Below are 24191 nucleotides of genomic sequence, written 5' to 3' on the forward strand. Positions count from 1 at the left end.
TGCATTTTCATCACAGAAGCATAATGTCTCTTCAGATATTTCTTATAACTCCTTGTTAAGCAAAACAAAGTTTTGGTACCTGGTGTGGAATGGGATGTATTCGCAACTACTGCAAGCTTTAGTTTTAAGTTTGCTGAGTGTTAGTTAATTATTTAAAAGTGCTAATATTTTAAAATATTTGCCTTATGCCAGTGTTTCCTATATAAATGAACTGAATGAAAGGAAGGAAGTTTCCCTGATCCTGATTTTACAGACTTTCTCTGAGCAAATTCCCACTGAAATCAAGGGGAGCTCTGAGTGAAGATGAGCTGCAGGAGCAGCGGTGTGTGGATGTACAATACTGCAAGCCTTATATTCAAAAGTGCTGAAAAATCTACAGCTCCTGAAGACTTTAGTGAGAGTTTAGAGTACTGGTCCTATGGAAATCAAGCCCTTTGTGTTCAGTTATTTGCATACAGTCTATCACTGCCCCGTCTACCCCTGGTGACAAGAATGACGTCATTTCAGTTTAGAAGCACTTGAAACGTCAGAGTTCCCTTTGAAATACTGTACAGTGTATTTAGTCAATACATGCATGATTAGTGTATACAGCACAGCCTGATGGCAAAATGTATCCTCCAATGTTTGAAACTTCAAACTCAAACTTTGTCTATTCAGTTGACAAAGTTTGATGAAGCCTTGTCAATACAATTTGAAAAACTGGAATGCTGTTTCGGGGTGACTGGGATTTATTTAACAGCTAATTTATGTCTGACTCTCAGTAGATCAAGTCTTGCCTTAAAATCCTATCAATTGCTTTAATTAAAATGAATAAAACTTTATCAAGTAGCAAAACAGACAACAAAATAACATAGCGGGAGAGGGGGGAATGACAAGTAGCACAGCAGCTAAAAGGATTTTAAGCTATTATACCCAATAAATTGTTGGAAAAGGTGTTGTTTACCCTCAGAAGCCTTTTTTCATTATTTTAGTTCAACAGCAGTTTAAAAAACACAAGAGTTTTAAACCTTCCCACCTGCCTTTTCCTCTTTGTTTGCAACACACTAACCTAAAACAAAAAGATCCCTGAAAACAGACATATGCTGGTGAACAAAGCTCTTTCTAAAGCCTGAAACTTAGCAGCTTTTTGTCTAAAATCCTATCATGTTATGTATTTATTAGCAATACATTTTCCATTTATTTTCTCAAAGATTGCCAATAAAGACCTAAATCACATAAGGGAGTAGCTGTAAACCCTCTGAGTTCCCTAATGTCAAACTCATTAGCATCCGAATAACCACACAGCAGCACATCATCTGCACAATTGCAATTTTTTACTACTTTTAATAGCGTTTCTCAAAGGGCTCATTTTCAACTTTCTTCAGTGGTTAGTTGGTTCTCAGGGGAAAAGGAGCTTCCTGACGCTCACAGCTTCCACTCAACAACCAGGCCGTTTGCTGTCAGATGCATCAGCCCTCTGCCCTAACCCCATCTGCTGTCTCTCTCATCCTGAGGGACTGAGAGTTAAGACAGCACAGCTGAGATCCTCTTGGCAAAGTGCACAAAGGGCACAAAAATATATAACTTTTCACATTTACTTTTACATAATAACTAACTATATTTTAAAAAAATATAAAAAAGGACTTTGTGGGAAAAGTTCATGCAACAGTGCAATTTTCTATTTGATTCCTATCTGCCTTGTGTTATAGATCATCATCTATCTTTATAAACTAGAGATTATTAAAGTAGGATAACAAGAAAACTACAAAACGCACAACAAAACTCTCATAAGTTTTAATTACAAATATAACTTTGTCAATAAACAGGGTGACCAGATGTCCAGTTTTTAAAGGGGCAGTCCCATTTTTGGGGACTTTTTCTTATATAGGTGCCTATTACCCCCCATCCCCTGTCCCATTTTTTCACAGTCACCCTACCAATAAATAGTTTTAGATGTGCTGGGCCTCTGTTTGTTTCAGATAACGAGGGACTAACCACCTTACAGCTGATTCCTGGGTAAACACACACTTCTGGAGAAGATATGATATTTATTTAAAACTGTATATATTGTAATGCAGCTGTCACATTATCAACAAGGTATGTCAGATTACATTGTGTCATAGGATGTGACATACCTAATGCAACGTGATGTGTGTGTCATCTGTGTCACCAGTCCAAAGAACCACTTATATTTCAAATACAATACAAATAGGTAGGATCAGATATTGCAGGTAGCAAATTATTTCTTTTATACAAAGGATGGATTATGATTTACTCCAATACCTAACTATTCAAAAGTAATTTGGTGAACAAAATATTTATTTCACTATAGAAGTGTAATCAATAGCCTTTTTTAATCCACTAGTTCTAAGAAAATTAACTATGGGCCAAATGCTGAGAGACAGTGCAGAGCCCAAGTAAAAGAGCTTTAGGCTGCAGTGCAGGTCTGAAAGATGATATCCTTCGCCCCAACCCATTAGGCAATCTCTACAGCTGGCCAGCAGCCTCTATTGTCCATCCATGCTGGAAGAAAGACAGGAGGCACAGATATGGATGTGGTTTAATTAAGCTGAACTGTATTCACTTATAATATCTGGCATATATAATGGAAATGTCCCGTTAATCTGTTGCTCCAGGTTCTTACAGTGGCATCTATCACCATAGTACGCAAGCAACTCCTAATGAAGGGGTCTGGCCCAATCGATCCAGGCTTTGCATGAACCCACTGAACAAAGTCAGTGGAGAGCTGAGGAGACTTATCATGAAGATCCCCTCCATAATGTGCACAGGACTGGAGACCTACTCCATGAGGTCCTCACTACTGTCAACACCACTATTACCCATGAAGCTGTTATAGGATTTCTAACTACATATGAGCCTTATATACCAGAAAGGATATATGTCACAATAAAGGACAAATGGACACTGCAAATTCAACTTGAATGGTAAAATCTACATACAAAAAAGATGGAAAGAATATTTAATTTCACTTGTCATTGCTACTGCTCCAAGCTGAAGCAAGTCACCCTGAATCTTTGCTACTAGTCTTTTTGTTTATAGCCACTTCCAATGCAAAGCATAACATTGACTCCAAAGTCCAAACCTAATAAGATCCATGATTCATACCATAATGCTGATAGAAATCACAGCTTGGACTCTGATCCTGAAATCTGATCCCTCGGCCTCTGCAGTGTCTCACTGATCTCAACGGGACAGTGTACATGGGTAAGGATCCAGTCCCCTGGATCAGATCACAAGATCACGCCCTTCATCATTTCTAAAAATGTTGCTGAAAATGTAGATGATTTGACTATAAAATGTGAGTTTGTTTTCTCTGTCAGAATAGGCAATGTAATACACAAACTGTACGATATAAGGAAGGAAAATATTCCCTCTGAACATCAAGATTAGTTTGTTACTGATGAATTTGATTTTCTTTCATTTACTGCACCCCTAGATGATCAACTGTAATGATGAAAGTATTAAACAAATTGTCATTTAGAGCAGTTTGTGAACATTCAACCCAGAATAAAAAAAATACAAAAGGAAACAAAGCCCACCACGTTTATCAGTGCAATTTAAAAATCATTATTCATATGTACAGTAAGTGGCAATGGTTTCTCTTTGCACAAGTAACACAACATATTCTAAGAAATTTAAAGATCTATAAATACCTCAACCGTAAACTTGAAGAGACAAGATGCAACAGAAAACCAAATTCTAATCCATTTGATTTATTCTGATTTAGGCCCTGGTACTGCAAAGGCTTAAGCATGCGTGGAACTTTACACAGGGCAGTAATCTCATTATCTTCAATATTATGCACACACTTCATGTCCTTGTTCAGCAAGATGCAGAACCATGTATCTAACGTTAAACACATGTGTAGGGCTGGTGGTTTCAATGGGACTACTCATGCACATCAGTGTTGGCAGGATTGGGACTTTAGATTGGAATGTCCTTGGGGCAGAGAATTTGTCTTTATCCTAGTTGTATTAAATGACCAGCGCACTTTTGCGCTACATAAATAAAAATCCATTCTAATTACATTGGTGCTTTATTTCCAAACATCAGGCTTAACTTTGTTTTACCTATTACTGCATTGTGATGAACATGAGGTCATTTTGCCTGTGCTGGAAAGCCTTATAACACCAGCAGTTGTCCTTTCAATACCTGTAAAAATATACCCTCAGCCCTCCTTCTCTCTCTCTTTTAAACACTGCAGTAATTCCAATGCCATGTGCAAGATCATATTTCGCCTTGCAGAAGGGTTTAACTTTCACCTGATTTAAGCAACAAAATATCCCTCAAAGATGCCTGAGGCCTCACTGTAATTAACATAACTGCATTTAGATGTTATTCATGACTGATAATTCCAACACCTTGTGCAAAAAAAAAAAAAGGTTGCATGCTGTAAACATTATAAACATATTCAAATAAGCTTAACACAATCTGCCATGCTTATTTCTGCCTAGATCATGGACCAGTGAAATGGTTAATGCAAATGGATTTATAATTTGCTTTGGGGGGCCAGTTTCTTCTCCTTATTTATTAGCCCAGCTGATGGGGCAGATTTGATGAGGCACTTCTGGAATAATTGAGTCATCACACAAAGAAGGCTGCTAGCATTCAGAGTGGTTTTATCAGCAGCAAGCAGGCCTGATTACTGACAATTACACTCTGATCCGGTGATGGAGGAGAAAGAGCCAACGAGTGGGAAATGTCCGTGTTTCTATCCAGGAATAATTTCTACATTCATTTTACATGCTAAGTGTTTCCTATCTCTGCATAATAAACTGTAAACAGGAATAGATGGCACAATGTCCCTTAATATTTCCTGGTAATGAAGACACAAATGTACAGTGAGTGCTGATAAATATAGATGAAACATAAGCTATTCTCTGAGTCTGTATTGTTACCTTTAAAATAAATTTATTTTGGAGGTAAAAGCATAATCATAGCTAATGCAAAAAAATGACAGAAGATTGAAGCTGTCCTTGTAACTACACAGAAACTTTGTAAAAGTCCTGTTAATCACTGCTGCTTTAGAGGTTCACAAGCTGAAGGTGATGCACAGGAAAGTACATCATTTTGTTTCTCAACAGTCAACTATGTAAGAACTCTTTTGGTTAGACACAGTAAAGGAGAGCAACAACAGTGACCTCCATTAACGCTTCAGAGAGAGCACATCTCAATGCTAAACTGACAAACAATGACGCTGGCACTAGAAGACATCTTCACTATGATAAATTCCCAATTCCCTCCCATCAGGCCTTTAAGAAGAGAGTGTTTATAATGAATAATAAAGTTAGACCTTAGATTGCATGAGTTGTTATGTTTAGCAATGTATTACTATCTTTAGGATGATTTTTTTTACCAGTAAGATGTGGTTTATTAACAAAATTTTAAAGCAGAGCCTTAGAAAAATCTGTTTCCTCCATGACTCAGAACACAGGGGCAAAAGCACAAAGTCAAGAGTTGAAATGTGATTTTGTATTTGTTGATGGGCAACTATGGATTTCAGTTGGAAAATGTTTATACCTTAATCTATCCAGTATTTTTTCTTTTTTAGAGTTGGTCAGGTATGAAACACTGAATAATAAACTTCTGCGTGCTTGTTTATTCTTTTTCCTCTTTTTAAGCTACTTCATAACTTCAAAAGGACTAAAAGTTATTCTCTGGTCTCCTGTGGTAACTATGGTAACTATTTTCATTAAACTAAGCACTTAACTTCAAGGCTTGTGTTATGATGATATGCATTATTTTGAGTAAAACTACACCATAACAACCTTATGATTTCAGAGCACTTTTTATACAAAGTTCAAAGAGCACACGCCATTCATTCTGTCACATAGGGGTGCTTTTATTTTAAAACGTATTTACTCTTTTAAGTCTATGCAATTTTTCCTTCATAGAGGACTCGATGCTGCAAGGTGCTGAGTGTGAGGAGCTGCGGTAATTGATTTCAGCAGGAGTTGACAGTGCTCAGCACATCAAAAGGGGGTGCTTAGCAGTCGCAGAACTGAGCCCAAAGTGAAAAGCCTGGCTTATACAAAAAACTATAGTCAGTTACATTTGATTCTTATGTTTTCAGTTACATAGCAGCAGCACTCATACAACTCAGGAAATAATTGGGTAGCACTATTCACTAGTCCTGCTACTTAGGGTCCAGTGCTGAAGTTCTTGCATATGTAAAATTCACATTAAATTCGATGGGACTCAGTTGACTCCCAGGGGAATTTTGTGTAGCATTGAGCTGTTAAAGATGTTCTAGAGCAGATTAGACTCATCACTTCTCAAATATTTAAGGTTTTAATCTCTGTTACTACTTTTATTGCCTGTGGTTTCTGGCTGTCCTAACCAAATTTTGGGGGAGTAACTTTACAGCTAGAATTAGTATAAAGAAACTCCTTATACAGTATAAGGAACTGCAGCTAATTAACTTATTTAATTATTGTCTTTTGTTCATTTTCAGACATGGAGCCAAATGGTACAATGAATCTAAAATACAAGTTATTATTTAGAAAGAGACAAACACCACTCAGTGTTCAGATGCATTCATCTTCTTCAGCGGCCTCTCTCTTCATTAGGCATGACAGACGCATTCTAAGGAGTGGGGAAAGTCACACAAAAGGAAGAAGTGTGCCATCCTTCAACATGCAAATCACACATGTTCATTAACTTCAGGAGTGTCATGTGAAGTACAGTCTGTCACCACCTAAGAGACTTCAATGACCCTAACTACTAAAGACAATTAGACTTGCTTTCACTGTTGCACTACCCTTAGGTTCCCGGGACCATGGTGAGCAACAGAGAAAAAACTTGAAAAACAGAGCAAGAAAGACCATGCCTACGGGACAATTGAACAGGGCTTTATTTGCCTGACACCAAAGCATTTAAAAGATTTATCAGGTTGGATTCCCTTATGTGGCCAAGATGTCTTCAGCACAGGCCCAGAGTGTGTGTGTCTGTAAGTCTTTGTGGTTTTGCCCAGCAACCTATAAGTTTAAGGGTCCATTCTAGCAACCAGGGATCGTTGGTGTGCAGCAACATTCTGACCATTCTCTCCTTTTCCTGGGCTATGCCAGGAGCCAGGAGAAGGTTGGTTTAAAACCACTACAGCAGCTTTATGCCTCCTTGGGATTGTCCTTTCCCTCAGGAGGCTGGATAAATTGACCCCTTGGTGCTACAGGAACAGTGCAAAAATCTGTACCAAGACCAAGGTTCTGTCACATCATATACAAGAGAGGCACCTTGAAGTGGATGGGGCTTCAGGAAAATGTCATCCCTGCCTCTGACACTGATGTATTTTGTGACCTTGGTCAAGTCATTTAACCTTTAACTAAAAATAAGAACAATGATGCTTATCCTACTTTGTAAAGTGCATTTTGCAGCTATGGATGAAGCATGTTATAAAAAGTGCTAAGTATTATTATCATCATTCATTTAGTTTACCAGCACTTTAATACTCCAGCTTCCTCTGAGACTCATGCTGCTACCTAATTAGTATATTATTTAGCCCCCCCCCCCAAAATGGTTTTTCTTTCTCATCAAACTTTTCCCAAGAAAAAATGTGAAAAACAATATTTCCAAGAAGAATGGCGACTAAGGAACAAATGATGTATGGCAAGGTAATTTGAAAGATGTGGCTGGTCCTTTATCTGCCATATTTTTCACAAAATTAGGAGATTGTTTCACTATCCATACACCCGGACACGTGTCCTGTAAAAGTCAGTTGTGTTAATGGCTTAAATGCTTTAATATTCGGTGTAAACCATTCTCTCAGCAAATATACTTAGTCCTTTTTGATTTGGATGCTTTTTCTCTCATCGATGAAAACATTACAACAATTATGTGCACTTTTTTTGTAAGTGTGAATTCACATACTGTATAGACACAGTAAACACTAAATGGCATTTAAAGGAAACAACTTCTAAAGGGAAAAGTTTTGGCTGATATGAGTGTGACAGACACAGAGTAAGAAAAGATCTAAACACACTTCTAAAGTTAACCTTGATACAGAATGTAAAAAAAAAAGGGTGCTTTAGAAACCTACCTACGGTAACTATTATATCCTATTAGTAAATTAATAATGCTCCAACAGTCATTCTGTTATGGAAAATTCAGGTCATCTGCACAGAATATGACTATCTAGGAGATCAAATATATGTATCAAATGTTATTTTGTTTGTGTTATCAATAGTTGGGATTCTATACAGTTTACATTCAGATTCACTGGTGAAATCCTGAGTTCACAGAGGTGAATGATAAAACGTCCATTGACTTCAGTAGTTCATATTCTTATTGTTTATATTCTGACAGCACTCACATTGTGCTAGGTGCCAGCCACCAGCCACATGTGTATATGAAAACAGAACTCCTGCCTTGAAGAGTTTAGAATTTAAGATGGTTATAAACTCCTGAAATGTCATAAACACACACCCAGATGTGGTACTTTTGAAAATGTCCATAGCACGCTTATGATTTTAATTGATAGTTCTATTACTTTTGATAAGGCCTGAATCCTGAGTCATAAGTCTGAATATGTTACCATAGGCTGTCCTGTCCTTTGGATCCCACATGAAATCAAGGGCTCTGTCTCCTCTGTTGGCACTCCAAATCCCAAAGTATTAGCAGAAAAGTGTAGGAGCTTCTGGCTTTTTTATGCAGGGAATATTCCCTTTTATTTAACCTTTACTTACTCATTCTAACAAAAGGGAAATTTCTTTTTGGGCTGTCTGCATTGTCATTGATCAGCAACATTTTCTAACGCAAAAAGAAGTACACACTCAGGGTAGGTCTACATTATGAAGACTATATCAGCATAGCGATGTCATCATAGCTATGCTGGCATAATCCCATAGTGGTGCAGCCTACAATGATGGAAGGGGGTTTTCTGTCAGTGTAGGAACACCACCTCCCCGAATGATGGTAGCTATAGTGACAGAAGTATTCTCTGTTGACAGAGCTGCATCTACACTGTGGGTTAGGTCAGCACAGGGGTGTGGATTTTTCACACTCTTGACTAATGTAGCTATGTCAGGGCTGGTCTTCACTACCTACCCAGATTGCGGTAGAAAATCGATCTCTCGGGGATAGGTTTATAGCGTCTCATTGGGACACGATAATTGATCCCTGAATTGACACACGTAATCCACCAGCCCAGGTAGTAGTAAGTGCCATCAACGGGGGAGCCGCGGTGGTCAATTTGCTGCCATCCTCACAGCGGGGTAAGTCGGATCAGATACATCGAATTCAGCTATGCTATTCCAGTAGCTGAATTTGCGTATCTGAAATTGATCCTCCCCCGTAGTGTAGACGTAGCCTCAGTCTAACTTTTAAGTCTACGCCAGGCCTCAGTTAAGTGATAACAACATCCAACAGTGTATCCAAGACCTGCTTTATGTGAAATAACTATTCTCTACCTTAAATTGTATATGCCATATATTTCTATGCATTGTCTACAGATTTTTGAGACTGTCCTCACAACAATCAAAGAAAGGGAAATATTTATACTTAAAAAAAAACCCTCCAGCAACAGCCAAATGGGTGTGTACTGATCTCTGAACATCCTTTTTAAGACTGAAAACCTTTTGTGCATTAGGTACCAGTCTAGGCCCCTTTTGGGGGCCACACCTGAGAGTGAAAGTGAATTATCAATGACCTTTTTTTAAAAAGAATCAGTGGTTTAACACTAATTTCTAATCAGATCCTACAGAAAGGAACAGCTCGCATGGCAGCTGTACTTTTCCCAGGGTTAATTACCTTTCACTGCTCTCTACTAATGAGTCAGCTGTTCCTGTCATCACACAACTACACTGTGTTCATCTGTAGCGCTAGTTGTGGACAAACACAGTAGCTAGAGCTCTGTTTACATATTGGGGATGTTTGTTGTGCTAAGATTTTGCAAAGCAGTTTTTAAAAAAAAAACACACCTGAAACTCCTTTCATTTTCATATCTCTTTTCATGCAAATATCTGTTATTCAGAAGGCACCAATGTTTCTCCCAAGGTCATTGGATTAATCAACAGGCCTGAAAAATCAAGCCACCCAAGCTAAGAGACATGCATGGGATTTTTTTTATTACTAATGTAGCACTTTATTTTGAGGAGTCCAGACATCTATATTTATCTGGCATGTCCTCCATGTACTTTGAGTAGGAAAGTTTATTTAAAATATACTGGTGTGTTAAGTGGTAAAACCCTCTGTAAAATATCATTAACTAGCAGCGCAGACAATACTGGATACAATACTATGTTAGGGAAATAGTTTATTTTACGATTGTGACAAAATCTAAGCTTTAAATAATCTTTTCATGATATTTTCAAGCCATTAAAATAACCAGAAACAAGTAAACATGTTTTACCTTGGGGGAATAGGGTCATCTTCTGTATCTGAAACAGAAACTGGGAGATCCAATTTTCTCCTCTTTTAACCTCACTCCTAAGGACCGGATAAGACTATGTAAGGCTCATTAAAATCAGTGAGAGTTTTGCCATTGACTTCAATGGGACCAAGTTTCAACCAATATTTATAAGCTGTCAGTGTCCTTAAAGTACAGTTGAATTCTAAAAAAAAGTCTATGTGAAAATGTCTGATTCTATTGGCCTGCTCCGTGTGTAGTTGGATCATATTTGTTGACTTCAGTGACAAAAGTAAGTTTGTACAGCTTTTTATTCTGTTCACACTGGAAACCCAACACAACTATAAAAGAGCTCTGGCTGCTGCATCTTCAACAGAATTGTTAACATACCTTTTGGCCCAAATTATTTCCTGTGTTATACTTGTGCAACCCCACTGAAGACAATGAGGGTGACAAGGTGTAACTAGGGTCAGAATATGGCATGCTGGAAATTTATTACTTGTGACAGTGCAGAACAGAAAGATTTTCCAGTTCCAGGGTTTGCAGGGAAGGCATTTAGAAACTAAACAAATTTGATCTGGAAACTGTTGAGGCAACAATAAACAGAGACTTCCAGATACCACTTTTAGAGAGTCACCGGGAATAGCAGAACCACACTTTAATTTGATGAGAGCACTCACTGTTGACCAATATGAGACACTCATTTCCCCATTGCTCCCAGAAGCTCAGTGAGTCCAGGCAGTGAAAGACCAGGAAACGTACAGTTAAGGGCATTCAAAATGCATTTGTTTGTTTATCGATTTATTTATTTATTCATGCATTTAGAAGAAATTCTCACACACAGTTTTGGATTTTAATGTGAAAATGAAATTCTTAGAAGTTCACTAACCAAGATGAAAGACTCACAGAAACCGCAGATCACTCAGGTTGGCCCAGGGACCTCCTTCCCTACACTATTTCCTTCATCCAACACACTTTCTATTCTGTCTTGCAACCCCAATGGACCCTCACACACTTTCTCCCTCCTTCCAACATATCTTGTATTACCCTCCTTTACCCTTAGGAATCTTCTAAGAGATGAGGTGGCCTTTTCCTCTATCCTGAGCAACTTCAGGCTACACAGGAAAAAAAGGATGGAGTTTTTGGTTCAACTTCCAACCATTCCTGTGGTGCAATATGGTTAACTTGGGATGCAGACTACAGTAAGACTCACTGGTGCCTCTATCTGAAGCAGGAGGACTGTTTCTTCTCCTATCGTGAATGGACCAGGGTGCTGGAAGACAGTTTGTTCTTAGGCTGAAGATGTGCCTTCCTGCTGGCTCCCACCTTGGAAATGCAAAAGGGAGGAAGCATGCCAGATACTTCCCCTGACGGCTTTGAGGATAAAAACCATGAAGTCACCTTCATGGTTCGAGTAAAAATGTTTTCTTCACTCTTTGCCCTTTAAATATTACCAGTCTAATATTACCATAATATTAATTATGATATTTCTACATTCTAAGGATAAGGAATACCAAAAATCACCATAAAAATGGGGAAAAAATGTTAAGTTTTGAAGGGCACACACTGGCCCATAGTTGCCTTTAAAATGTTCACATTTACCATTTGAAAATGATTAGTTACTGCAGCATTATAGTATTATTCCCTATACTAAATAAGTAAATATGGGAATACTTATAGTATTATTATTTATATAATTCCCATTGAGTTGTAGACAAATGCTGCTTACTTTTAAACAGCATTTGAAAATAGTTAGACATTAGTCTAACTTACTCTGGGCATTACATGAAAAGCAACTTGGCTGGTCACGCCAGGAGGAGGACAGGAGGCAATGGATGTGGGTTAATTAGGCTGCCACTTTATTCACATAAAATATCTGGGAGGACCCAACAATAAATTGTTCAGTTCAGGTCATCAGCCTTCCCTTATTCATTTCCACATAATCCCGCACCAGCTTTCCTGCTGCCTTCCCCTCACAGGAGGTGAAAGGGGGCTGGAAAAGGAGTGTCGTGATCAGTGCCCCACTGTTCCAAATATAGGAGCCCTCCTGCCCCCCCTTCTTCAGCTCCCTTAAGGGATGCTTGCCTTCAAACCCTTTTCAAATTCATTTTATCTAATAACTATATCCCTTCCATACTGAAAACCTGCACTGGATGTCTGCTATGAGTTATATATACTAAGTTGTGACATTGTAGCCTAAACCGCCTGCTCTGCCTCACCAAGTCCCAAGCCAGCTGCGGGGAAGGCAAAAATCCCCACCCCGAATCGGCTAATTTGGCAGTGCTGGAGAAATTCCTTCCCACCACACAAAGGGGCAACTAGCATAATGCCCACAGTGGGTCGAGAGGAAACCTGGTCCTTTTGCAAATTTTGTGGGTGGGCAGAGGTGGGTGCTGCCTGCTCGATCCCAGTATGAGAGACTTTTACATGAATGCACAGAATATAAATATCCCCCACTCTTCTGGTCATCAGGAAGGGCAGTGACGCTCTCCTGACCTAGCCTGACTGCTTCATGCTCTTCTCTTTTTCCCTGCTCCTACTCTGTAAACTTTCCCCCTGTCCTCTCGTCTACCTGTTATAAGGAGAAGGGCCTTTTAAAAGAGGTAAATACCCCTTTTCCGCTGGCAACCAGACAAGTTCTCTTCACATAGATGCTGCTGTGAGCACATTTTTAATAGCAACCACTGAAAAGATAAATGAGGGAAAGGTCTATTGTGAGGAAAGCGTTCATGAAACTTGTTGGTTTTGTCAAAAAACCACTATATTTTGCTAAGATTCACTTGTAATTGACTTGGATTTTTACTTTAACATTTATCATTTGAAAATGATTAGCGTTACTGCAGCACTACAGTATTATTCCCTATAATAAATAAATATAGGGAATATTTGTATTTATTATTATTATTATTATTATATAAATAATTCCCATAGTGTTGTAGATAAAAGCTAGTTACTTTTAAACATCAGTTAAAAATAGTTGGGTATTAGTCTAACATTCTTTGGGCACTATATAAAAACAACTTTTTAATGGCAGCCACTGAAAGGAAAAATGAGGGGGAAAGTCTATCATGAGGAAAGTGGTCATGAAACTTGCTGATTTTGTCGGTAAACTAGTATATTTTGCTAAGATTCACTTGTAATTCACTTGGATTTTTACTTTGACAGGGAAGAAGTGAATCTGTTGGTTTGTGTTCACTGAAATTGTACAAACTGGATTTTGCACAGCCACAATTCTGAGCACCTTTTTTAATAACATGTTGGTCTTGATCTTAATCCTCAGACACATCTATGTGTTACAGGAGACACAGAAATCCTAGATGCTTCATAAAATACACCACTATCAAATAAGTATATACATTGCAAGAAGAGGCAAAATGCTAGGGCTGGATTTACTCATGCAGTTGATCTCTGCTTAGAGTAAGAGTCAGGAAAGGGTAATGGAGTACCAGGGGGCTGGTTATTGCTCCCTGATTCTTAGGGCCAATCTGGGTCAGCCATGGACATGATGTGAGTTAGGGCAGGTGAACAGCTGCTCCAAGTTACATCAGTTGCACACAATCTCACAGAGACCACATGGCAGCAGAGGGTCAGCGTGGGGTAGCGGAGCTCTGCTCCATTCTCCTCCTTCTATTGGAGGGGTTCTCAGCTGGACTTTTACAACCAATATCTAGTCCTTTTGCCTTGCCTGAGTGGTGCAAAGTGCCCATATTCTTTCTGAGAAACTGTCCCTATAACTTTAAATACAAATATTCACAGGAAAAATGAAATAATAAAATATTTTAAATATAAGAAATACACTATATAATCCTCAAGATATTAAACATTATATCAGGATAAATACACTCCAAGCATACAAATATATATTTTTAATTCATATAACATTTTCAATGACTGAAGTCTTAGAGTGCAACATCATACATGACTTCTATAATGTCAGACACATAAAAAAAAAACCCAGCCAAAGAAAATTGTACACCTGCCCCTCTCTCCAATCCACCCCACCTACAACGTAAGAGCTGGAGAAAAGAGATTAAAGTTGCATCATTCCCTGAAGTTCCATGACTTGATGCTTTCAGACCAAAGGGAGAAATGAATTCCAGATCTGAGGGTCCTTTCTTGAGAACACCCTGTCCACTGATATTAGATCTGGAGTTTATAAGTTTGAGCAACACATCTGATTTCATGTAGCTTTTTCTACCATGTATCAATATGAATCTGAAACGGTTAATCAGTTGGTAGTTTTCTTTATCTTTTATTATCTAATTACAGGGCAAGGAACATCCTGGGGAAAAAATTCTACTCTCCAAACACAGAACAAAGGCTTAACCCCCATACACTCCAGAGGATACAATAAAGCTTAAGGGCAAAATTCTCCTCTCAGACACTTCCAGGAATACTCAGCTTTGGTATCCTGATCCCTATCCATATTGACGAGAGATGTGCACATACCCAAGTTCAACAATACTATGTGTATGAGAAAGGAGACTTTTGACCCAAGTTTGTAATACATCATCCATGCCTCCCTTGCTCTATGAAATTGCAACAAGAAGTGAGAATCTGTAGGGACAGGAAATAAGGACAAATGTGATGTGTTTATAATAGTTATGGGGGTTAAAGTCTTACTAGACTGCACAGAAGACACCAATACCAATAGCTATATTACTGGGTCAACAACTTACAGTTTTTAGGATGTGGATTTTGAGCAGCATTTTAAAATAGGGATAGAAAATCAGTGAGGGAAGGAGATTATTCTCAAGAGCTAATGAAGTAGCAGCATAGACATCTCAGAGAAGAGAGGAGAAGGTGAATAAGGCTTGGTCTACACTAAACCCCCAAATCGAACTAAGGTACGCAACTTCAGCTACGTGAATAACGTAGCTGAAGTTCGAAGTACCTTAGTTCGAACTTACCTCGGTCCACACGCGGCAGGCAGGCTCCCCCGTCGACTCCGCGGTACTCCTCTCGCCGAGCTGGAGTACCGCAGTCGACGGCGAGCACTTCCGGGTTCGACTTATCGCGTCCAGACAAGACGCGATAAGTCGAACCCAGAAGTTCGATTGCCAGCCGCCGAACTAGCGGCTGGGTATAGACGTACCCTAAGAAGGGCTTTCTAGAAGAAGGAGTCACTGGTGTAAACGAAAAGATGAGTTAGATGTGGATGTGGCCTTGAAGAAGAGGACCATGATTTAATACAAATGGGGACCCAGTAAAGGTCTCTTAACTTTGTATATTAGAAAGGGTAGTACAAGATTAACTCCATAGAGCTGCCCAAGGAGAGAGAATACCCAAATGACAAAGCACCAGTACAACACAGTGCTTAAGATTAATCAGGGCAGATGTAAATTCATTTGCAAATTTTCCATGAGATAGTGCCTCTCTATGAACTATAATGCCCTATGTTTAAATCTTGTACTGGACAATATTTTAGAAAGGGAATAAGAGTTTTGCTTATGAGTGTAAGCTTTTTCATGTGAGCTCACTTCTGATGTATGAGAAGTACTTCTCTATTAACCTGAATTACAGCAATTCTACCTTCATGGTTGACTTGTTCAAGTTTAGATCCACTATTTGTGATGAGCTGAGTGTGTTGATTGTGTGATTATGGAGTGCTGTCTATTTGGGAACACTGACGGAACCAATGACAATCCTACTGTATTTTAAACATTTCTTGCCATCCTTACTAGCACTTGGTTTGTTTTCTTCAGTGTGTTCTGGTTGATGCAAGGTTTCAGAAAATACAAAGAAAAAGAGAGTTCCCATAAAATGTTCTAGCATCCAAAAATGCCTGTGTTGTGTACCACAGACATGCATTTGCTCAATCAAATTTGGTAACTGTGTATACAAAGAAGCATTTCCACAATCAATTACACAATTTGTGTTTGCAGAAGTGGGGTTTTGCAATCACACTCAAAGAACCGTTTTCAGTCTCATTCAATTAGTTGGTGGATCTTGCGAAATAATGTCTTGATATTAAAATTCACCATATTCAAAGACAGCTTAAGTAAGTATATGAACAGGGGGAAGGGAGACTTATTTCCTGAGTTTCAACAGATGTCATACTTAATTGGTTGTGAAATAAACCAGAGCTGCTCTCGGCCTGTTTCCCTAGTTTCAGCAGTGAAGACATTTTCAAACATGTGCATTTCCCTCCTGTTTGCCATAATGAGGGTGTGGGGTGAGACTCAAACCTCTAAAAGAAGTAATGCAATATGCATGCTGTATGTAGGCCTTCAGATATACTAAACTAATTAATCAGAAGGGAGGTTTGCATCCTTTGCTCCTGTGAGATATATGGCAATGCAGCAATAAGGAAGACAGTGCAAGTGAGGGACAATTTGCCTGGCTTAGACATCCAGGTTCCTGTAATAATAATGAACAGCCCCTTAGCCCTCCCATCTGCTCCAAGGTTTTCCAACCCACCCTATTGCATCCGTGGCCTGTCAATGTGCTGTTTCACCTCTTCCATAACTGTGGTGCTGTCCTGTGACATTCTGGCAAAATCCAATCATTTCAGTATAATTACAGATCAAGTGTCTCCTAGACACTCCCCTTTCTCTTGTTGAGGTTTCCTGTTGGAAGGAGCCAGGGGGCATGACACCTACCAAGTAAGCCAAATGTCAAGCATGATCCAGAAGGGCTAAACATGCTGAACCCCACAAGAAAAAAAGAAAGCCATGCTTGTTACTGCCAAAATAAAAACAAGAGTTTACAACAGTGCCTGATCACTTGCCTAAGGGAGGCTAATAATAAATATAGGTATGTGTTTCAGAACGGCTGTGGCAAAGTGTTTTAGGCACCTGTTTTATCTATTAGTGTGTGCAGCCCTCAGAATTAAAATGTGCTTTTCATCTGTGTGCTGAAAGGCAAATTTAATGCTAAATATGCAACAGAGGCTGCCCTGTGAAACACAAATATCATCAAGTTCCAAAAAAGTTCTCTACAAAATATATTCAAACAAAAATTTAACAGGTTTTGTTTAAAAAAAATGAAGGCCAAGGTCAATCTGTTTAATTCACTTGTGACAACCAAACTGAACAATATTTGTTCTTCTAGTTTAGACTTGGAACTCAGGTCCCAGCGGTGAGAGGACAGAGCTTTAATCCCTAGAAAAAATTCAAATTCCCAAAGTGCACGATGGAAACCAATATAATCCCTCCTGAAGTCAGAAACAAAACCAGAAAATACTTTCTTTACTATTAAAAACAGCACCAACCTCCATGATCTCTATTCTTTAATTTTTGACAGGTCTGACTTTCGGCAGATGACCTCGCTTGTTTGTCCCTACATGTTTTCCAAAATATAAAAGTGAAATAGAGTCCCAAGGGCACTGTACTTGAAAGGTTATGAGAGTTAGAGAATTTTAACCATGCCTGCCAAATCAGCAGATGGCTTGTGATTATAATTATATGCATCAATAAAACGAATAATCTTTACAAAATTTGAATTTCTACTAAAGTAAGGGATTTAGTAAGCAGATGCAACAGAATGCATTTTCTTTAACCCTTTTTGTAGACATTGCTGCCTCTCACACAAATAATGGGAAGAGCCCTCCATAAAATAGCTTGACCACCCACTTTAGTATTATGATTTTATTCCTTTTACCAAGTATTGCTGTTGTTCAGATGGATTCATGTGTTCAGCTTCATTTTGTTCATGGCACTTCTGGCATTTATATATAGGATGATTCCCTCTTAGACCAGTATTTCAAAATGACACTTAGTACTGTAAAATTTTAGAGACACAATGAAAATGTTTTGTACTGAATTCATCCAATATGTTAGAAAAACAAAATACCCATACCAGTAGTTTATATCGCTCGGATACTCCATTCAGTTTAGGATTTCATGGATCTCTATAGTTTGTATTCTAATTTAGCCAGGCTGATTAAGTTACACTGCTGGGCAGTATAATATTTTCTCCACACTATGGAAAAATTGTTAACCCTTTTTTGTCATGTGAAGTTGTACGATGCATAATAGGGTAAGTTAAAATATATATCATAATCTCAGATTTCACTTACCACAGTTATCTTGCAACTGATTTATGTAAGAGGATCTGGAATATGTACGTAAAATCATGACAAAACAAAAAAAACAACAACAAACTTAAGTCTGAACTAATGGTAGAAAGTCAAACTACATTAGAATTAAAAACCAAACACAAGGAAGTGAGTTAAATTGACTATTTCTGGATTACGTCATAAAACACTATTTAAACACAACATTCTTGTTTGCAAATGCCTTTCAACTTCTGACATAATAAAGGGAGAAAAGTTCACTAGGTTCTTAAGTATAATTTTTTTTTACCTATGAGAGAAAAACACTCTACATCAAGGATATTCTAGTGTCATAAAATCACATAATATATTTTGATTTAGATGTATGTATTTGAATATTTTCAATACAGATTTTTAACTGGCTAAATATGTATTTTGAGAACATACGTTATTTTATTCAATATCATAGTATCTCTGATGCTGAGAGTCCAAAACGGTATTTTGACGCTTTTTAAAAAGTGGATTTTTGACTTGAGGGATGACAGAGCCATTACTCTGTATCATGTAAATCCTTCTTAGCATAAGGATTATTGACCTGATAGTCCATAACGGTGCCTTTGGAGCCATTACCATTTTGTTGTGCCAATCCAGCTGCTGTACATGTGCCCCGATGGGGGGGTCTATTTACCTTTTGATAGATGCAGGGTTTACCTAGGTGACTCTTACTATCACTAATGAAAGTTACCGGTGGAAACTCCTTGCAAATTAGGAAGAAAGTAGAACCTTAGATCTTCACAATATCTGACATTTTGAAAAAGTTTTAAAAAACTTGTTTTCTCCAGGTATAGGACGACAAATATGTGGCTCAAAATCAAAACTCCTTGGTGGAGGGGAATGCTTATGTAGGTATATAAACATCAAAAATTGCCTAACAGATGTTCTCAAGATCTATTAAACAAATTAATAATGCCCTGATGCTCCAAACTCTTACACAAATGCTTAATTTTATTCCACTAAGCAGCCCCATTGACCACTTGCATGTATAAAGTTAAGAATGCGCGTAAATGCTTGCAAGAAAAGGGCCTTTATAAGTAGTTACCCGCTTGAGAATTAGCAAGCCAAGTTATGATCACAGAGCAAGTTTTACAGAAAGATTATCAATCCATGTAATGTACAAGGTTTGTAATTTAAAATGTTGGCAAAAAGTTAACTTTAGAAAGACACATACACTTTCATGAGCAAGAATGAGAGACTTACTAACAGAGCAATTGAGATCAATTTTGCTTCAAAGATGATTTATTTAGGTGCTAAAGAAAGTTAAGAGGGGGAAAAACCCTCAACATTAAATAAGCAGGATCTTTGGTCTGAAATGATTCAAGATTATTAAAATTCAACAGCACTGCCTCTGCCTATACAAAGTTTACAATAATCTACAACTATACGCATATGAACTATATGCACGTGCAATGAGATTCTGATCTCAGTTACATAGGTATAAATCCAAAGTTAATCAGCTGATGTAAATGCAGTTATTTCTGATCTACACCAATGTAACCACAATCAGACTTTGGCCCAGAAACTGCAATCAGATCTTGGTCTATTAGGACATAAAGTTTACTATGCATGTTATTTGATACATTTTATGTCATAATACAGCTTGATGTGATGGATCTAAGCCTGAGAGAAGATTCTCTGTAATTGACCTTGGAGAGGCTCAGCTGATCAGGAATATGAGGTGTTTTGGAATTATTAGCTTCAAGAATTAAAGTCACAGAAAGACTTAAGTTAGAGGAGTCAAATCAAATATGTACGGTCATACAGCATCTCAAATCCATACATAAAACTCCAAGTGATGTAAATTGGAGTTGCACATGGGGATCTAGGACAGTGTATAGGCCAAAACTTACGGTATCTTATTAGCATTTAAAAACTCATATATTACGTAAGAATATGGGGACCAGGTGGCCAACTTCAACTGGTGTATAAGAAACAACTTTTGCGTATCTACCACCCTAGATACAGAAAAAACACCTGAAAACTTAGGGAAAAAGAAATGGAACCACGGGAAGCTATTAATATTTTAAAATGGTATAGCTTAGACTGTCTTATTAATGTATTATTATCTTCATAGTAATATAGCTACACTGTATGCATTGCTTTTGTGAACTCACCAGGCCACACACTTGTATTTTGTAAGGATAATTTCCATAAAGGCCCGCTGAACTTGCTCAGAATCTGTGGAGGCGACAGTACTGAATACTCTTTACCCTTGTTGACACAGGTATAAAAATAGCCTGATGATCACATGATAGGGCTATGTTCTCTTTTAAAGCTGGTAATGCTGCACCTGAACTTGAAGAACTCAAACACCATCAGGCACAATGAGTTATACGCTTAATATCAATTAGCAAAGTTCAAAGTAGAACTGCATCAGAACCCTTTAGCTTACCAATTCTCTGCTGACATAACAATTACTAGCTAGCTACACATTATAACACTTAGCTTAGAAAGCAAGCTTCTTGTCTGACTACTGCATTTTCCATGTTTTCTGGGATAACATATGGAACACATGTTGCTGAGAAACAAACACCTACTAGCATATGGTTTAAAAAAATTAAACAGAATTATACTGACTTAAGCTTGTTCACACCCCTCCTTACTCACCTCCCCAAATTTTCTAAGTAGAAGATACAGAAAGATGGGAAAGCTAGATTTGGATAGTTGACATCAACTACAACTTAACATGCAATGATTCTTAACGTTCTATAAATATTGTATAATTGTATGTGATCTTTGTACATGCAGATTACATATATGTATAAATAGTAATGTCATATTTTTGTCTTAGTTTATGGTAGCTATGATAATATTACTATTCTCCCAGAGAAGAATGTCTCTGGATAAGTGTTATGTCTTAGTGAGCTGACTTCTGTGAAGTAGAAAGAGTTTTAACTAAATGAACAGATTACTCTGACATGTCTTTATAACATTCATTGACAACTGTTTCCCCAAATTTAATAACTTTCAAAATTAAAAATAAAATCCACTGTAGTACTGGATGACTTCTAATTATGTTAACTGTTTGCAAAGGAGGAAATGTTAGTAAATGGCATTAGAATAAAATGTTACTTAATTCACACAAGCATCTTGTAATAATATATTGCTATCTTGACCTTATATATGCCCAGAGCATACAAAGTCTAAAGTAGACAGAAATCATTTTAACAATGCACACAACATTTTCTGGCAACTTTCTGTTGCCATTTTCCAGGAATATAAAGAGTCCTGGGCTATTAAGCCTAAACATTGATAGTACAGATTTCATCAAGGGATATACATATTAGCAAATGTTATTATACAGGTTATCATCTAGATTTTCTGCTGTATGTACCAACAAAATGAGTATTTAGCAACAGATCTTCAACTCTTTCTTTAATTTCAGCTTAAGTAAAAAACAAGTACGACACAGACAGCAGCATTTAAATTCTGAGGACTCTCTCTGAAAAAATAAAATATTTAACAGCTTTCTGCCAGTATACATGGTTCTAAATACTGTACCATTTATTGAGGACTGTAAATCTTTGGCCAGTAGATTGGAATATGTATGCATTCATAGCTACACATTTCTATTACACAGATTTTTACAGAGAGGGAAAAAGAAAGTTCGTGTCTGTAAAGTTGATCAGATCTGAATGTACATTTGGGGTAGTGCTTATAGTGTGGCAGTTATGTCAAAGAATAATTTCTCCCATCACATCCTAACCCACAACATCAAGTTCACTGAATATTCTGTTCCACGTTACTTTTAAAAAACTTTTGTAAGATGACAAAGACAGAGAGAGAGAAACCATCACTGATTTCAGAGACATTTTTCTCCACTTCCTGAAGTGATACATAAAGAAAAAAAAATCCCTTCACTGTGACCTACTTGTCTAGAAACGGACTTTCAACCCCATGGTTAGGCTAAGATTTGCTCTACTTTCTCCCTAGGGCATAATTGTCAGACTGACTTACCGTGTGCCTTTTAGCCTTTGTTCTGCCTCTCACGCTGACATCAGGGAAGCAGTGATGTAGAATAAAGCAGGGGTGGGCTAGGTTAGTCCACTGTTTGTGTCGTTGTGTGGTGTGCAGGGACACTCTGTGATACTCTAGTGAGCTGCTAAGCTTTTTTTGTAGGCTTTGTGTCATTTACTTAACGACCAATCTCATTAGCTGCCAGGGTACAATGGGCTGATGCATTTTCTATGTACATACTCTGCACAGTGACCCTCAAGGTTGCCGAAGGTCTATTTAATCAGTCAAATGCTGAATATATTTGCAGTAAATCACTAAAAAATAAATGGGACCACAGAGATATCTCATGCGGGTTTACTATTTCCTGGGAGTTACTTGCAGGTAGTAAAGTGGCAGCAGATTTAAGCAAAAACCAGGGTAAAGAAAGGAAGGGGACACTCACTAAGGTTCACAATGGTGACCTTTAATTTAGAAAACTTTGGGAGTACTGTACTGCTGTCTATGCTTGTTAATTTCTCCATGCAGTTCATGCTTCAGTGTAATCATGTTATCACAGTTAAAGCCCTCTAAATAACAGCAGCAGCCACAAAATATACATCTTTTAGTAGGGGTGTGGGGGGGATTATTTATTTATTTATTGCAGGCAATCTCTGAGCTGGCATCCTTGCATGTCTGCCCTCTCTTCAGTTACAAGGTAAAAACCCTTTTAACTCCTATGAAAAATGAAATGCTGAAAAGCCCTATGAATGACGACAGCTGTCCATAAGTATCAGGGAGAGTTCTATTGTCCAACTTGTCCCTGGATAAAATGAATACTTTACAGCAGAGGCTGTTCAGCTTGGCTAAAGAGTATGGGGAGAAGGGGAGGAGGTCACTGGAGATTTTGCACACTAATTTAATCTGGGAAAAGGACAGGCACTGCATCTCACTTGAACAGACTGGCGGCAATCTGGGCTCCCACAGAACTATCTCCTTTTGCCTGTGCTCTATTTATTCCTTATCTCTGTTTACCAACCGCTAGGTCCCTTTCATTCACACCACGAGGCCGTTCTCCTACTATCAGTCAGCAGCTGACACTGTGGAAGAGCCTCAAAGGCACAAAAAAAAAAAGGGGGGGGGATCAAAACTAAACCAAAGCTGTATAAACAATGCAACAGTAGAAGTAAATGCATAAATCCTAATTCTCACCCCAACCCACAGGGTGCGAATAGAACCTTTATAGTAAATCCAACAAACCCACCACAGTGAGCTATGGGCTACAGAGGAAACAGGAAAAGCCAAACATCATTCATGAAATCATCATCCCAAGCAAACAGGCACTGGAATATATTTTAACTGGGTTTCACATGTAAAGTTTATCCCAGTTATGCATCAAGCAGCAAATAATGAGAGGAACACTTACTGTGTGTCAGGTGAAAGGTGAGGAGGCACCTTGTCAAAGACCAGTTCTTATACTTAAGAGTATAAGAGTTTAGATAACTTTGCAATCCCAGCTTGGATTTAAATTAGAAAAGATCAAGCTTGTTTACAAATTAATTGTGTCCAGGAGATTATAATGGTTCAGACTATTTTATATCTAACATTTGGACTTAAATTTGAAAATATTATTTAAGCATTAATTTAATTCTGCCTTTTGGGCCCTGGATACTTCTCCTTCTTGTGCCACAGTCATTAACAGAAAGGATTCTTCCCCCATCATTACTTCTGTTTAACTTTTAAATATTTATTGGGGAAAGACAGTGAGGGGGAAGGGAGATAGAGGAAGGGAAACAAAGACCACGGTTTTAACTGAGAAAGAAGAGAAGGGGGAAGAAATGTCCTCTTGTGCTTGCTTTGGGG

At 38.1% G+C, this 24191-nt stretch overlaps 1 protein-coding gene across 4 annotated transcripts in view; it reads right to left on the reverse strand.

The window, feature by feature from the left end:
* Positions 1-24191, reverse strand: part of ST18 (ST18 C2H2C-type zinc finger transcription factor) — a 188460-nt gene that overhangs the window by 88105 nt on the left and 76164 nt on the right. Inside the window, exon 1 of one of the 4 annotated variants that reach the window (XM_065585530.1) lies at positions 22353-22565. The exons of the other annotated variants lie outside the window; for them this stretch is intronic. The gene's annotated coding sequence lies outside the window, so the exon portion shown is untranslated. Of the gene's footprint in view, positions 1-22352; positions 22566-24191 lie in introns of those variants that run through there. 4 annotated transcript variants of the gene reach the window in all.

This window comes from Chrysemys picta, chromosome 2 (genome assembly GCF_011386835.1).
Source record: "Chrysemys picta bellii isolate R12L10 chromosome 2, ASM1138683v2, whole genome shotgun sequence".
Lineage (NCBI taxonomy): Eukaryota > Metazoa > Chordata > Testudines > Emydidae > Chrysemys > Chrysemys picta.